Source organism: Cherax quadricarinatus, chromosome 82 (genome assembly GCF_038502225.1).
Source record: "Cherax quadricarinatus isolate ZL_2023a chromosome 82, ASM3850222v1, whole genome shotgun sequence".
NCBI classification, from domain to species: domain Eukaryota; kingdom Metazoa; phylum Arthropoda; class Malacostraca; order Decapoda; family Parastacidae; genus Cherax; species Cherax quadricarinatus.
In genome coordinates this window covers 13783086-13798413 of record NC_091373.1, presented here as the reverse complement: position 1 = coordinate 13798413, position 15328 = coordinate 13783086, and positions in this window count along the sequence as shown.

The following is a 15328-nucleotide window of genomic DNA, read 5'->3' as shown; positions in this document are numbered from 1 at the left end:
GAAGAGGTATCACAGTGGGCGCCTGTTACGAGCGGGGTCCCACAGGGGTCAGTTCTAGGACCAGTGCTATTTTTGATATATGTGAACGACATGATGGAAGGAATAGACTCTGAAGTGTCCCTGTTCGCAGATGACGTGAAGTTGATGAGAAGAATTAAATCGGACGAGGATGAGGCAGGACTGCAAAGAGACCTGGAGAGGCTGGACATGTGGTCCAGTAACTGGCTTCTCGAATTCAATCCAGCCAAATGCAAAGTCATGAAGATTGGGGAGGGGCAAAGAAGACCGCAGACAGAGTATAGGCTAGGTGGACAAAGACTACAGACCTCACTCAGGGAGAAAGACCTTGGGGTGACCATAACACCGAGCACATCACCGGAGGCACACATCAACCAAATAACCGCTGCAGCATACGGGCGCCTGGCAAACCTGAGAATAGCGTTCCGATACCTTAATAAGGAATCGTTCAAGACACTGTACACAGTGTATGTTAGGCCCATACTGGAGTATGCAGCACCAGTCTGGAACCCACACCTGGTCAAGCACGTCAAGAAGTTAGAGAAAGTACAAAGGTTTGCAACAAGGCTAGTCCCAGAGCTCAAGGGAATGTCGTACGAGGAAAGGTTAAGGGAAATCGGACTGACGACACTGGAGGACAGAAGGGTCAGGGGAGACATGATAACGACATACAAGATTCTGCGGGGAATAGACAAGGTGGACAGAGATAGGATGTTCCAGAGAGGGGACACAGGGACAAGGGGTCACAACTGGAAGCTGAAGACTCAGACGAGTCACAGGGACGTTAGGAAGTATTTCTTCAGTCATAGAGTTGTCAGCAAGTGGAATAGCCTAGCAAGTGAAGTAGTGGAGGCAGGAACCATACATAGTTTTAAGAAGAGGTATGACAAAGCTCAGGAAGCAGAGAGAGAGAGGATCCAGTAGCGATCAGTGAAGAGGCGGGGTCAGGAGCTGAGTCTCGACCCCTGCAACCACAATTAGGTGAGTACAATTAGGTGAGTACACACACACACAGTTTAATCGGCATGTGCCTAGGACAAAATGGTAACTGTGTATACGCGTCTTCCACCAAGCACTGTACACGTTCAATTTTCCGAGTTTGTCTCCATATGGGTTATTAAGCATGTATACCATCATACACTATATGTGTATACTACCGAGCACTATATATGTGTATATTACCGAGCACTATATATATATATATATGTATACTACCGAGCACTATATATATATATGTATACTACCGAGCACTATATACATGTGTACCACTGAACACTTTAACGGTATAACCGGTGAATAAACCTGCTTTTCAACCTGCCCTCCTGGGTCAAAGTTGTTGCTACTGTACGTTGAGTTTCCATATACGCTATTTTTATTTTTTTTTTAGATAAAATTAGTAGCAGCAGTAGTAGTAGTTTTAGTAGTAGTAGTAGTAGTAGTAGTAGTAGGTCTAAGAACAAGAAAAGGAAAAAAATAGATTAGTTTAGATTAGGATTGGCAAGATTTCTTTACATTAAACAAGTTTTAATTATATTTGAGTGGATTAGGCTAGGTTTAATTAGGCTAGGTTTCATGAAATTTAACGTAAAACAAACCAAAAAATGACTATAACGAAACGTAACGCAAACGTAATAATACCATACTGGAAGTAACAAAAGCCGAATGAAAATAGAAACAACGAAGGTTCAGGCAATAACGGCGTCACTTTATTGATGATTTTTTAAAAACACTATAAATCCAGTGTTCTCCTAGATGGATGGCTAGGTTTTAATATTTCACTATTTCTCCAGTAAATTTAACAGATTCAAACAATAAGAGATTCCAGTCTATCGTTAAAATTTTAAGTTCATTATTACTCCCACAGCAAGGGTGAAACTGGATCTCCGGAACTGACTTGTGTTAGTTGCCGGTTGTCAAAGGAACTTGTCGATAGACACGTGGCTTTTTTTTTTTTTTTTTTTTTTTTTTTTTTTTTTTTTTTTTTTTTTTTTTTTTACACAGGGTTTGACAAGGTTAGGTTAAGGATCCCTAGCTTTATATATAGATATATAGACAGACAATGGTTATAAATGACCATAATTTTTAAAGGGGTGGACCGGTAAGCCAGCGGAAGGCCTCGGTCAGATGAGCAAAAGCTCCAAAGGTGGGTCATCATCTGACTAAGACCCGCGTCAGGAAATATTTGTCCTGTTTCCTGACGAACCTTACCTAACCTAACCTAGCTTTATTGACAAGCTATTTGCAGGTTAAGAATTCCTAACTTTATTGACAAGCTAAGAGCTGTTCCCCACATCAGCTCATTTGAAAGTATTTTTATTGTTATGAAACATACAAGTAGGGAACAGGATGGAGCTGGAGCCATCTGTGAGTAAGCATTATTTTCATTTGATCAACTGACTTTGTCTCGTTGACATCATAATGCTGTACGAATGTGTTCCAGACTCGAGTCATCCTGGGAATAACTGATCTCAGATGAAATGATGTTCTGGAGAAGGGTACAGCCAGATTGAAGTTGCTGCTTTCTGACTGTCTTGCAGTATAGAAGCTTGCTTCTAGCTGTCCTCTAATTGGAGCCAAGTGTGGTACTTTGACAACATTGGCCTTGTACATAACAGTAAGGCCACCCACATCCCTCCTGCGTTGAAGGCTCTGCTGAGGTGACCGATCTATCCAGGATGGGTCCAGTATAGAGATGAGACGTCTTGCTCTGTTCTCTACTCTGTCTATCAGTCGCAGATGAGAGGGGGGGGGGCAGGCAAACCAAGCAAGTGGAACATACTCAAGGTTTGAGCGTACTTGTGTCTCATACCGAATCTTGCAACCTCCCTCCCCCCTCTCTCCCTCTTTTTCGCAGTCACTAGTTGTCAAAGGCACTTGTCGATTGACACTTGGCCTGTTTTGGTACGTGTACTCACCTATCTGTAGTCACATATATGTGGTTACAGGGGCCTAGGTGTGTGTGGGGGGGAGGGGGGGTGTTTCAATATATCTTGACATAGAAAACTACAAGGAGGAATATTGTAATTGAACTTTTGGTAACTTGAGGCACCAAAGTGATCTTTGTAGATGCTTGTATTTTCGTCGTTATTTCTTTATGTATATTTTATATATCTAGCACATAAATATTTTGTACAGTGATCTTGAGGGCACACAGGTGATACGGACACAGAAAACAAACAAAAAATCTTCGATTTGTTTCCGTGACTTTATTTCTGAAACATATTTTTATTAACACATCGGCCGTTTCCCACCAAGGCAGGACGACCCGAAAAAGAAGAAACACTTTCATCATCACTCATTCCATCACAGTCTTGCCAGAGGCATGCCAACACTACAGCTTAAAAACTGCATCATAGTGCAGGCACTGTACTTCCCAGACAATATAAATACAGTATGTAGGTTTAATCTAGGATAAGCTTCACTTAGAGTAGAATATTGTTTAAATAAAGGCATGGTCAGCGTACTTTTCTCGTCTCACTGAGTCTGAGATGAGCCAACAACTCAGATTACTGTCTTGCTGTGGAGTGATATGAAATATATGGATAAGCTTGCAGTGAGTCCCAGTTGGCTATACTAATCTTTCAGATTGCTCAATATGTTTGAGATCTTGCTCCTACGCAGATCTTAATGGTGTAGTAACACGGGAATTGACTAAAAATTTTACTTGCCACTGTTTGCAAAAATATTTTCGCATTAGTTTCTCTATCTTTATAGCATGTAAACATGATCTCCAATATAAAAATAACTTCCATAGAGCTTCAAGACTATTGCTGTATCATTCTACGAGTGTAATCCGCCACTAATACCATATATAAGATTTTAAGAATGAAGGAACACCGCGACAGGCTTACTGGACCTTTCTTGGCAGGTCTTCCTCTAATTCAATCTTTCTCATTCAGATATATCAAAAGATACGAAATGTATCTCTGTGTGCAAGGAATCATTAACCTTTGAAAGTCTTATCACATTCTTGATGGATTGAGAGGCACACCCAGGCTCGTGTGAGACGTACCCAGGCTCGTGTGAAGAGCAGTGTGTGTTAAGAGTGGTACGCACTCTCATAAAAACTGGACTTGCTCTAGTTGCTGAGGTCTTGCGTGTCTTGTCTAGAGATTCCATAAGCGATATAAAATACAATTTCCAGTAATGCTAGAGTATGTAGTTTGTACTCTGATATTCTTTTGTTTCTTCACATATTTTCTTCCATATAGATCATTCATTTACATTTTTGTTTTAATTGAACACTATAACTACCATAAGGTCTACTGATACTACTAGTACTCCCTTTACATCTTTCTGTATAGTTAAATAGTCGTGAATATTCATGGTATGAGGTCTCAGGCAGTTGACAAGGAGCCTCGTGACGCTACTGGTGTTGTCAAGCAGTGGTTTAGGAAAAACTTACTTTTTTTAACTTTGAGCAAGAAAAAACGCCAAGACAGTTTAGGCTGTTTTTACCCGCATTTCTCTCTCTATCTCTTTCTCTCTCTCTCTCTTTCTCTCTCTCTCTCTCTCTCTCTCTCTCTCTCTCTCTCTCTCTCTCTCTCTCTCTCTCTCTCTCTCTCTCTCTCTCTCGAGCATGTTACATTGTTACACCTTCCTGTTCTCATTTATATTTACATGCACTAAGAAGAGCCTGAGTAACGAATGGTAATCAGGTTTAATTAGTGGAAGAGTGAGGAAGCTCCATTTCCTCGGATCAAAGGCTTTTATTAGCATCAAAGTACATTCTTAGAAGAGTCCTATACTATAGATTTATCTCCAGCTATATACTTCAGAAAGGTTGAACATGAGGTTTTTAAATACATGTGGATTTGAACTCTTTCTTAAGTTACTGCCTGAGCTGCATCCTGGTTGGAATTATTGGTAAGGGTGGTTGTGTTTGTTGTAGGTACTGGTGGTTTTAGGCACTGGTAGTGATTGTAGGTACTGGTGGTTTTAGGCACTGGTAGTGATTGTAGGTACCGGTGGTTTTAGGCACTGGTAGTGATTGTAGGTACTGGTGGTTTTAGGCACTGGTAGTGATTGTAGGTACTGGTGGTTTTAGGCACTGGTAGTGATTGTAGGTACTGGTGGTTTTAGGCACTGGTAGTGATTGTAGGTACTGGTGGTTTTAGGCACTGGTAGTGATTGTAGGTACTGGTGGTTTTAGGTACTGGTAGTGATTGTAGGTACTGGTGGTTTTAGGCACTGGTAATGAATGTAGGTACCGGTGGTGGCTTTAGGCACTGGTAGTGATTGTATTGTAGGTACTGGTGGTTTTAGGCACTGGTAGTGATTGTAGGTACTGGTGGTTTTAGGCACTGGTAGTGATTGTAGGTACCGGTGGTTTTAGGCACTGGTAGTGATTGTAGGTACTGGTGGTTTTAGGCACTGGTAGTGATTGTAGGTACCGGTGGTTTTAGGCACTGGTAGTGATTGTAGGTACTGGTAGGCACTGGTAGTGATTGTAGGTACTGGTGGTTTTAGGCACTGGTAGTGATTGTAGGTACTGGTGGTTTTAGGCACTGGTAGTGATTGTTAGGCACTGGTAGTGATTGTAGGTACTGGTGGTTTTAGGCACTGGTAGTGTAGGTACCGGTAGTAGGTGGTAGTGATTGTAGGTACCGGTGGTTTTAGGCACTGGTAGTGATTGTAGGTACTGGTGGTTTTAGGCACTGGTAGTGATTGTAGGTACTGGTGGTTTTAGGCACTGGTAGTGATTGTAGGTACTGGTGGTTTTAGGCACTGGTAGTGATTGTAGGTACTGGTGGTTTTAGGCACTGGTAGTGATTGTAGGTACTGGTGGTTTTAGGCACTGGTAGTGATTGTAGGTACTGGTGGTTTTAGGCACTGGTAGTGATTGTAGGTACTGGTGGTTTTAGGCACTGGTAGTGATTGTAGGTACCGGTGGTTTTAGGCACTGGTAGTGATTGTAGGTACTGGTGGTTTTAGGCACTGGTAGTGATTGTAGGTACTGGTGGTTTTAGGCACTGGTAGTGATTGTAGGTACTGGTGGTTTTAGGCACTGGTAGTGATTGTAGGTACTGGTGGTTTTAGGCACTGGTAGTGATTGTAGGTACTAGTGGTTTTAGGAACTGGTAGTGATTGTAGGTACTGGTGGTTTTAGGTACTGGTAGTGATTGTAGGTACCGGTGGTTTTAGGCACTGGTTTTGTAGGTACTAGTGGTTTTAGGCTCTGGTTGTGATTTTAGGTTCGGGTTGTTTTAGGCACTGGTAGTGATTGTAGGTACTGGTGGTTTTAGGTACTGGTAGTGATTGTAGGTACTGGTGGTTTTAGGCACTGGTAGTGATTGTTGGTACCGGTAGTTTTAGGCACTGGTAGTGATTGTAGGTACTGGTGGTTTTAGGTACTGGTAGTGATTGTAGGTACTGGTGGTTTTAGGCACTGGTAGTGATTGTAGGTACTGGTGGTTTTAGGTACTGGTAGTGATTGTAGATACTGGTGGTTTTAGGCACTGGTAGTGATTGTAGGTACTGGTGGTGGTTGATAGGTACTGGTAGTAGTGATTGTAGGTACTGGTGGTTTTAGGCACTGGTAGTGATTGTAGGTACTGGTGGTAGGTACTGGTAGTGATTTAGATACTGGTGGTTTTAGGCTGGTAGTGATTGTAGGTACTGGTGGTTTTAGGTACTGGTAGTGATTGTAGGTACTGGTGGTTTTAGGCACTGGTAGTGATTGTAGGTACTGGTGGTTTTAGGAACTGGTAGTGATTGTAGGTACACTGGTAGGCACTGGTAGTAGTTTTAGGCACTGGTAGTGATTGTAGGTACTGGTGGTTTTAGGCACTGGTAGTGATTGTAGGTACTGGTGGTTTTAGGTACTGGTAGTGATTGTAGGTACTGGTGGTTTTAGGCACTGGTAGTGATTGTAGGTACTGGTGGTTTTAGGCACTGGTAGTGATTGTAGGTACAGGTGGTTTAGGCACTGGTAGTGATTGTAGGTACTGGTGGTTTTAGGCACTGGTAGTGATTGTAGGTACAGGTGGTTTTAGGCACTGGTAGTGATTGTAGGTACTGGTGGTTTTAGGCACTGGTAGTGATTGTAGGTACTGGTGGTTTTAGGCACTGGTAGTGATTGTAGGTACTGGTGGTTTTAGGCACTGGTAGTGATTGTAGGTACTGGTGGTTTTAGGCACTAGTGATTGTAGGTACTGGTAGTGATTGTAGGTACTGGTGGTTTTAGGCACTGGTAGTGTTTGTAGGTACTGGTGGTTTTAGGCACTGGTAGTGATTGTAGGTACTGGTAGGTGGTAGTGATTGTAGGTACTGGTGGTTTTAGGTACTGGTAGTGATTGTGGGTACTGGTGGTTTTAGGCACTGGTAATGATTGTAGGTACTGGTGTTTTTAGGTACTGGTAGTGATTGTAGGTACTGGTGGTTTTAGGTACTGGTACTGGTAGTAGATTGTAGGTACTGGTGGTTTTAGGCACTGGTAGGCACTGGTATAGGTACTGGTTTTAGGCACTGTAGTGATTGTAGGTACCGGTGGTTTAGATAGGCACTGGTAGTGATTGTAGGTACTGGTGGTTTTACTGGTAGTGATTGTAGGTACTGGTGGTTTTAGGTAGTGATTGTAGGTAGCGGTGGTTTTAGGCACTAGTAGTATTGTAGGTACTGGTGGTTTTAGGTACTGGTAGTGATTGTAGGTACTGGGTTTTAGGCACTGGTAGTGATTGTAGGTACTGGTGGTTTTAGGCACTGGTAGTGATTGTAGGTACAGGCACTGGTAGTGATTGTAGGTACTGGTGGTTTTAGGCACTGAGTTGTAGGGTGGTTTTAGGCACTGGTAGTGATTGTAGGTAGGCGGTGGTTTTAGGCACTGGTAGTGATTGTAGGTACAGGTGGTTTTAGGCACTGGTAGTGATTGTAGGTACTGGTGGTTTTAGGCACTGGTAGTGATTGTAGGTACAGGTGGTTTTAGGTACTGGTTTTTAGGTGGTTTTAGGCACTGGTAGTGATTGTAGGTAGGCACTAGTACTTGTAGTGGTTTTAGGCACTGGTATTGTGATTGATTGTAGGTACTGGTGGTTTTAGGCACTGGTGTGATTGTAGGTACTGGTGGTTTTAGGCACTGGTAGTGATTGTAGGTACTGGTGGTTTTAGGCTGGTAGTGATTGTAGGTACTGGTGGTTTTAGGCACTGGTAGTGATTGTAGGTACAGGCTGATTGTAGGTGGTCACAGGTGGTTTTAGGCACTGGTAGTGATTGTAGGTACTGGTGGTTTTAGGCACTGGTAGTGATTGTAGGTACTGGTGGTTTTATGCACTTTTAGTGATTGTAGGTACTGGTGCTTTTAGGCACTGGTAGTGATTGTAGGTACTCGTGGTTTTAGGCACTGGTAGTGATTGTAGGTACTGGTGGTTTTAGGTACTGGTAGTGATTGTAGGTACTGGTGGTTTTAGGCACTGGTAGTGATTGTAGGTACTGGTGGTTTTAGGTACTGGTAGTGATTGTAGGTACTGGTGGTTTTAGGCACTGGTAGTGATTGTAGGTATAGGTGGTTTTAGGCACTGGTAGTGATTGCAGGTACTGGTGGTTTTAGGCACTGGTAGTGATTGTAGGTACTGGTGCTTTTAGGCACTGGTAGTGATTGTAGGTACTCGTGGTTTTAGGCACTGGTAATGACTGTAGGTACTGGTGGTTTTAGGCACTGGTAGTGATTGTAGGTACTGGTGCTTTTAGGCACTGGTAGTGATTGTAGGTACTCGTGGTTTTAGGCACTGGTAATGACTGTAGGTACTGGTGGTTTTAGGCACTGGTAGTGATTGTAGGTATTGGTTGTTTTAGGCACTGGTAGTGATTGTAGGTACTGGTGGTTTTAGGCACTGGTAGTGGTGGTTTTAAGTATTGGTGGCTTTAGGCACCGAAAGTGGTGATTGTAGGTACTAGTACTAGTGGTAGTGCTAGTTTTGTTTTTGATGATGGTGGTTGGCGATGGTGGTAGTTGTAGTGGGGGCGGCAGGGAAGGTCTTATTGTTGGTGGTAGTTGTGTGAGAGGTTGTAGTGGTGTGTTGGTGGAGGTTGTAGTGATTGTGGTAGTTGTGGTAGAGGTTGTAGTGTTGATCATGCTAGTGGAGATTGTGGTGTATGTGGTGGTTGAGGTTCTAATATTGGTGGAGGTTGTAATGGTGGAGATTGCTGTGTTGGTGATGGTGCTGGAAACAAGCATATTCTGCATACACCAGAATTTAAAAGGCTCAAACAATATGCTCAACAGTCATACGAGCAGAACTGTATTCAACTGCATGCTAAACACAGTTTTTTTTGTTTCGTTTACGTCCCTGGCATGTAACCTATTGTGAGATTCTTACACATGACCATCGGCTAGCTCCGTGCCCAAGCTGGTCAGTCAGCCTGTCTTTACTGTACAGAGTTTGCTTTATTAAGATAAATTTGTGAGTGCTCCCAGTAACTGGGAAAGATAATCTTTGTTGTATGCTACCCTTGCTTGAATTAAATAACCCCACAGCTATACTGTGATAATAAAAATGTGATAAACACTAGTCGATGCTGAAGGGTATCTCACATGTGGATAGCAAAACAGCAGTGGCAGTGAGACTGTATAGTTCGACTCCAAAATGACGTCCTCATCAGCAGAATGTAACCTAACAGGAGGCCAAACTGTCCTGACATCCTTATATACAGTACATATTGCAATGCTGCTAACCCTATTTTGGGTCGCGCACCGTCACAGTTGATCCTCATCTCCACGCTCCTTTCTTTCTTCATATAAAATTCTAAATGTAACAGTAATATTTGTTACATGATGTATAATTATTACATTTGTATGTGGTATTATATGGCCATGGAAAGCTTATTACATATAAATTTTTATGTGCTCAATGTACTTTTTTAATAAAATATAAAAAAAAATGTAACAGTTTAAAAAAAAATCTTCTTTATTCCCTCATATAAAATTCTTAATGTATAAATTAAAAAAAATTCTATTCCCTCATATAAAATTCTAACTGTAAAAATAAAAACCTTGTAATTCCCTCGTATAAAATTCTAACTAAAAATTAAAAAAAAAAATCCTTTTTATTAAAATACGAAAATTGAGAAACTAGTTCTCGTATTTAGGTTTATTACTTTTAACTATTCAAATGAGTCTCGGCAAACCGCAGACAACACATTCCTTATTTTTGTTCTGGGTTCGCATTCTTTCCTATAAATTACTCCCCCGGTCACCCCCTCCCTTTACCACTTCTGGTGCATATTCTGCTGATGAGGAATTCAGTTGGGAGTCGAAATATAGTCTTATTTCCATTGTTGTTTGCTTGTCTAGACGCTGGATACACTGTAGCTACAACAGTGCATTTAATCACGAAAAAGTAAACTGCCGATGTATATGAGACAGCGGATGTTTGTTTAATATTAACTGTGGGGGAGGAAGGTGACAGTGTTTAAATATCCCTGTGGATCAGTTGATAGCGGTCCTGGCTCGCAGGCTGAGAGTCGCGGCTCGATGCCTGGTACGAGTGAAAGCGATGGGCATGTTTCGTTACACTTGCTACCACTGCTCACCTAGGAGTAAGTACCTTAGTGTCAGGCGACTGGTTTAAGTCGCATCCTGGGAAAGAGTATTAATTAAAGAGTATTCTGAGTATTAAAGATAAAACATACTGACTTTAATGGGTCATCTTGGGTTTCTAACCTTCCCGGTTAATAATCCCGACAAATTTTCCTCTTAACTAATTCCGTAACTGAGGTCCGTTTTTGTGTTCTGTATTATCTGGCAACTGTGTGGGCGCCCACGTCAGTCTTGGAGTAATTGTAATTGAAGCCGAATGAAATTAAATAATTCTAATTGAACTTTTGGGTTAAAACAGTTTTTATTGTAAGTTATTGTTGTCAAGCTTATACCTGCTTAAATTACATCATAAAACTGGGTCTCATTGTTAATTTGTTCAAGTTTATGAACTTAAATTATGAAAAAAAAATATGTATAAGCAAGAGGACTGTCCACTCGATGTAGCATCCTTGGTCTATTGAACGGATTCTCCTCCAGCAGATATATTTGATTAGTACAAATAGCAAGTGCGTCAATCTTGCGCTCTGCAGACGGTGGATCAAGCCTCCACTACGTCTTACGCTGAATGACCCACATGGGTATAGCGCATAATATTCATTAAACAAAACATCCTCCAAAAGGTGATGCCTCTGAAGAATCAAGCAAGAGAAATGATGTGTTGTACAGCCACTTCAGCATCGTTAGCCTGAGTAGCGACCATACGATTTTTTGTTTACTTTCAGTAGAGCGCAGCTAGACGATGAGGCTTCCTCGAACTTCTCCTGATTAAGAAATTTACGAGTACCTTCCATGCTTGAATCCTAATGAACTGTAATATGTGAAAATGGATGTAACTTATGAAAGTTCTTGTGTACCAGTAAATTCAATATTATTTTCATTATTTAACGTTGTGAAATAACTCATTTGCAACTTTATGCAACAATTTATTGCAACAATTCTCCTGATTTTGTCCAGCTTCAAGCTGCAGTTTCCCTGTTTTAAATTATACGTAATTAAAAGAAAAAATAAATATTACGTTTTAGATCTAACACAGACGTGTATATATACCGGCTCCCTACCTTTGTTCTTCTGTGTGTGTGACAAGTTATGGTCCAAGTGAGGACCGAAACGTCGTCGTACGTTTCTTTCTGTGGGTTATTTATGTATTGTTCCAGTCACGGTATTGTCTTTTTATTCTTATTGCACTTATCTATAATCTTACTGGATCTTTACCTTTGATATACCTTTGAAGAGTTTCGAGAGTTTGTCTGCTCTCCGAGCCCGGCCATGGGCCAGGCTCGTCTGGTGCTTGCCTGTTCAACCAGGCTGTTGCTGCTGGAGACCCGCTGCCCCACATATCCATCACAGCCTGGTTGATCTGGCACCTGGTGAAGATATTGTCCGGTTTCCTCTTGAGGGCTTCTACACTTGTTCCAGCCGTGTTGCTGATATCGTGGATAATTTAATGTAACAAATATTATGGTCTCTTGACTCTAAAATGTAACTAATGGTATTCTTGTGCATTATTCAAGTACTTAAATTTAAATACGTTTGCTTATTATTGTAAATATTTAACATTAATTTTAACGTAAGTAAAAGTGGAAGTAATTAAAGAAAATAATTTGATACAAGATATCAAATAAATGCAGTTTGCTACTTTTTTTTATCAATTTTATTGGTAATTGATCAGGAAAATTCTGATCAATTATAATTGTAATTGAGAAGCAGGAAGAGTAATTGAAATCGTAATGGTGATCGACTTTGTTGTAATTTCTCCGAGCATGATCAGCATGGCCTTGCCAGGGAGATTCTGTTGTTAATTACTCTACTTGATTCCACTTCGTGTCAAAAGAACACGTGGACTCTAGTTCCTCTTCAGTTTTCTGGGCCTCTCGGCTGACTCTGCTAAATTCCTGAAGAATCTGTGGGCAGCCTTGTACTTAAAGTCCCGGTATCCGTTGTCCGTTGCAGTTCTTGATTCCTCAACAACTTTCGTAAACAAAAGTGGCTTTTCTTTGTAAAAAAATAAAATAAAGCTGTTATAAGAATTTTATCCACATCATTTTTATAACTTCAGAGATGTTATACCAGTTGAATTACAGTCCTCTGTAGTCTACAAATATAAGTGTCGTAGTAATAATGGTAGAATTACCGACATAATGTTAGGTAGTAGTAGTAATTAAGGCTACTACTATTACTACTACTACTACTACTACTACTACTACATATCTTTCACCTCACGTTGTATATCTGTGTCCTTGTATGTAACGGCTTGACAAAGCTCCTGGAGAGCGAGACGTTGCCACAATAAAAATGTCACAGTAGCTGCATCTGTGTCCATTTATCTAACATAACTGTCATAGCTGTAATGCTGTGTATTGGTAAAACTAAGTCTCATCTTTCAACACTTGGGCAGATCTATTAGACTAAATAAGGAATTTAACCCCCCATTTAGTGCCATGCAACATTGCAAAGTCACAGATCACACTAAAGACGTGAAATCATTCACTGGGTTGTCCAGTCGATCCATTAACAATTGAGTTGGCAGTCCTCACCATCTTCACCACCTCCTCTTCCTCTTCATCTCCTCTTCTTTCTTTTCTGCCAAAATGAGATAATACAACTGAGCAGCTGTCCTTCCCCTCCTCATCTCCTACTTACTTTCATTTTCTTCTTGCTCTTTCCTCTTCCTACTCGTAAAGTGAGACACTACAAGCAACCATCTTATTTCTCCTCTACATCTACCAGTACAGTAAGTCAACATAACCTGAATGCAATCCCTTCCCTGTCCGTGATTGAGCTTGAGCATAACGGACAAACCACTAGAATATTTCCACAATGCACCCTATTTGAGCCTCGCCTAAAATGAATCCTATAATTGTTGTAGAAATCCTTACTACACACTCCCACTAAAAGTTCATACATATTCAAATTCTCAGAATTGGCAGAGTTTTTTTTTTTATCTAATTTCAAAGGAAATAGTAAATACAGAGAAGTAAAAGGTCCATGGGGGTAATGAAGGCTTCCCAAAACTTGTTTTTTCTTCCCTAGATGGGATTAATCGGATGTTGTATGGAGTAGCTACTTGTAAAAGAATGCTGTATCGAGCAGATATTTGTAAACAAGACGTTGTACGGAGCAATTGTTTGTAAACAAGAGGGTGTATGGAGTAGCTACTTGTAAACCAGATGCTGTATGGAGCAGCTACTTGTAAACCAGATGCTGTATGGAGCAGCTACTTGTAAAGATGCTGTATGGAGTAGCTACTTGTAAACAAGATGCTGTATGGAGCAGCTACTTGTAAAGATGCTGTATGGAGTAGCTACTTGTAAACAAGATGCTGTATGGAGCAGCTACTTGTAAACAAGATGCAGCAGGGCGTCTTTGTTTTAAATAGGATGTTTGCACTAGTTGAAAGTTTGAAAGCGATCACAGTTTTCTCAATTTACGGCACAGAAAGCAAAATTACAATTTGGCTTTAAATTAAAAAAAAGTCATCAGCTCATCCCAGTAACAATCCAAACCTTTGTGTGTTGTATATTAACACTGAAAATTTGAAGCCAATCAGGTGATGCATTCGCAGATTATATAGGAAGATAAAAGAATTCTGACAATTCCTATTAGATTTCCCCCTCGAAGAATATCATTTTCCTCGTTTATCTTTACTGATACATGTTTTCTTGTCAAATCCTTATCTTGCGACCTGCCTACCTTGCAGAAGTTATTTTTTTTTTCTCGTGAAGTTATTTCTATTTTCTACCTGGTGTCTACCTGGAGGATATTCCGGGGATCAACACCTCCAAGGCCCGGTCCACGACAAGGCCTCCCGGTGGATCAGGGCCTGGTCAACCATGCTGTTACTGCTGGCTGCACGTAGTCAAAGTAAGAACCACTTTAAGAACCGACTTTAAGAATCTGTTTAGCTCCCTCTTGAAATTACCATAACTGCCCCGGACACGTATGGCAATTTCTCTTCGTGTACCAATGAGACCCTACTTTTCATTTGGGGGTATTTTGCACCGCCTGCTCAGTTTTACTTTTGTGGGGAGTGATGTGTGTGTGTGCAAATTCGGGACCATTTCTTCTAGAATTTTCCAAGTGTAGATTGTGATATACATCTCTTGCTTGCGTTCCAACGAGTACAAGTCGAGTGCTTCCAAGCGTTCCCAGTTGTTGAGGTGTTTATAGAACTTATATGTGCAGTAAAGATTCTCTGTACACTATATCTGCAATTTCACCTGTTCACTAAGGCAGTGGTTCTTAATCCTTTTTTTGGCAGCGACGCAAAATCCTGTCGAGAATATACATGACGACCCATATGTTTATCACCTTAATTTGCAAAATAATTGAAAGAAAAATATCTGATTCTAAAAATAAGTATTTGACAAAGAGAAAAGATAAATAACAATACTTTATTAATGTGACTAACAAACCTATTCAACAGGTGACCTGAGGTATCGTGGGAGACGTGGCAATACTTACTGATCCCTCACACTGTATGGCTTTAACGAGCTCCTCAAATCGGGTTGATTTAGATGACGGACCTCATCTTGTGTCATGCTCTGGTTGTGGACGGTTTCTGTACTTTGTCTACATGACAGTGAGTGTTTAAAATCCTGTCTCACACAGGAAAGTAGTAACAGAGGAAAGGGGCACTGTTAGGGCTTCACCTTAACGAATCTGTATTTCTTTGTAAACTTTGATCCAGAATGAACTCTTTCATTTTTTTTCTGTTGTTGTTGTTGTTGTTGTTGTTGTTGTTGTTGTTGTTGTTGTTGTCGTAATGAGGAATTTCAT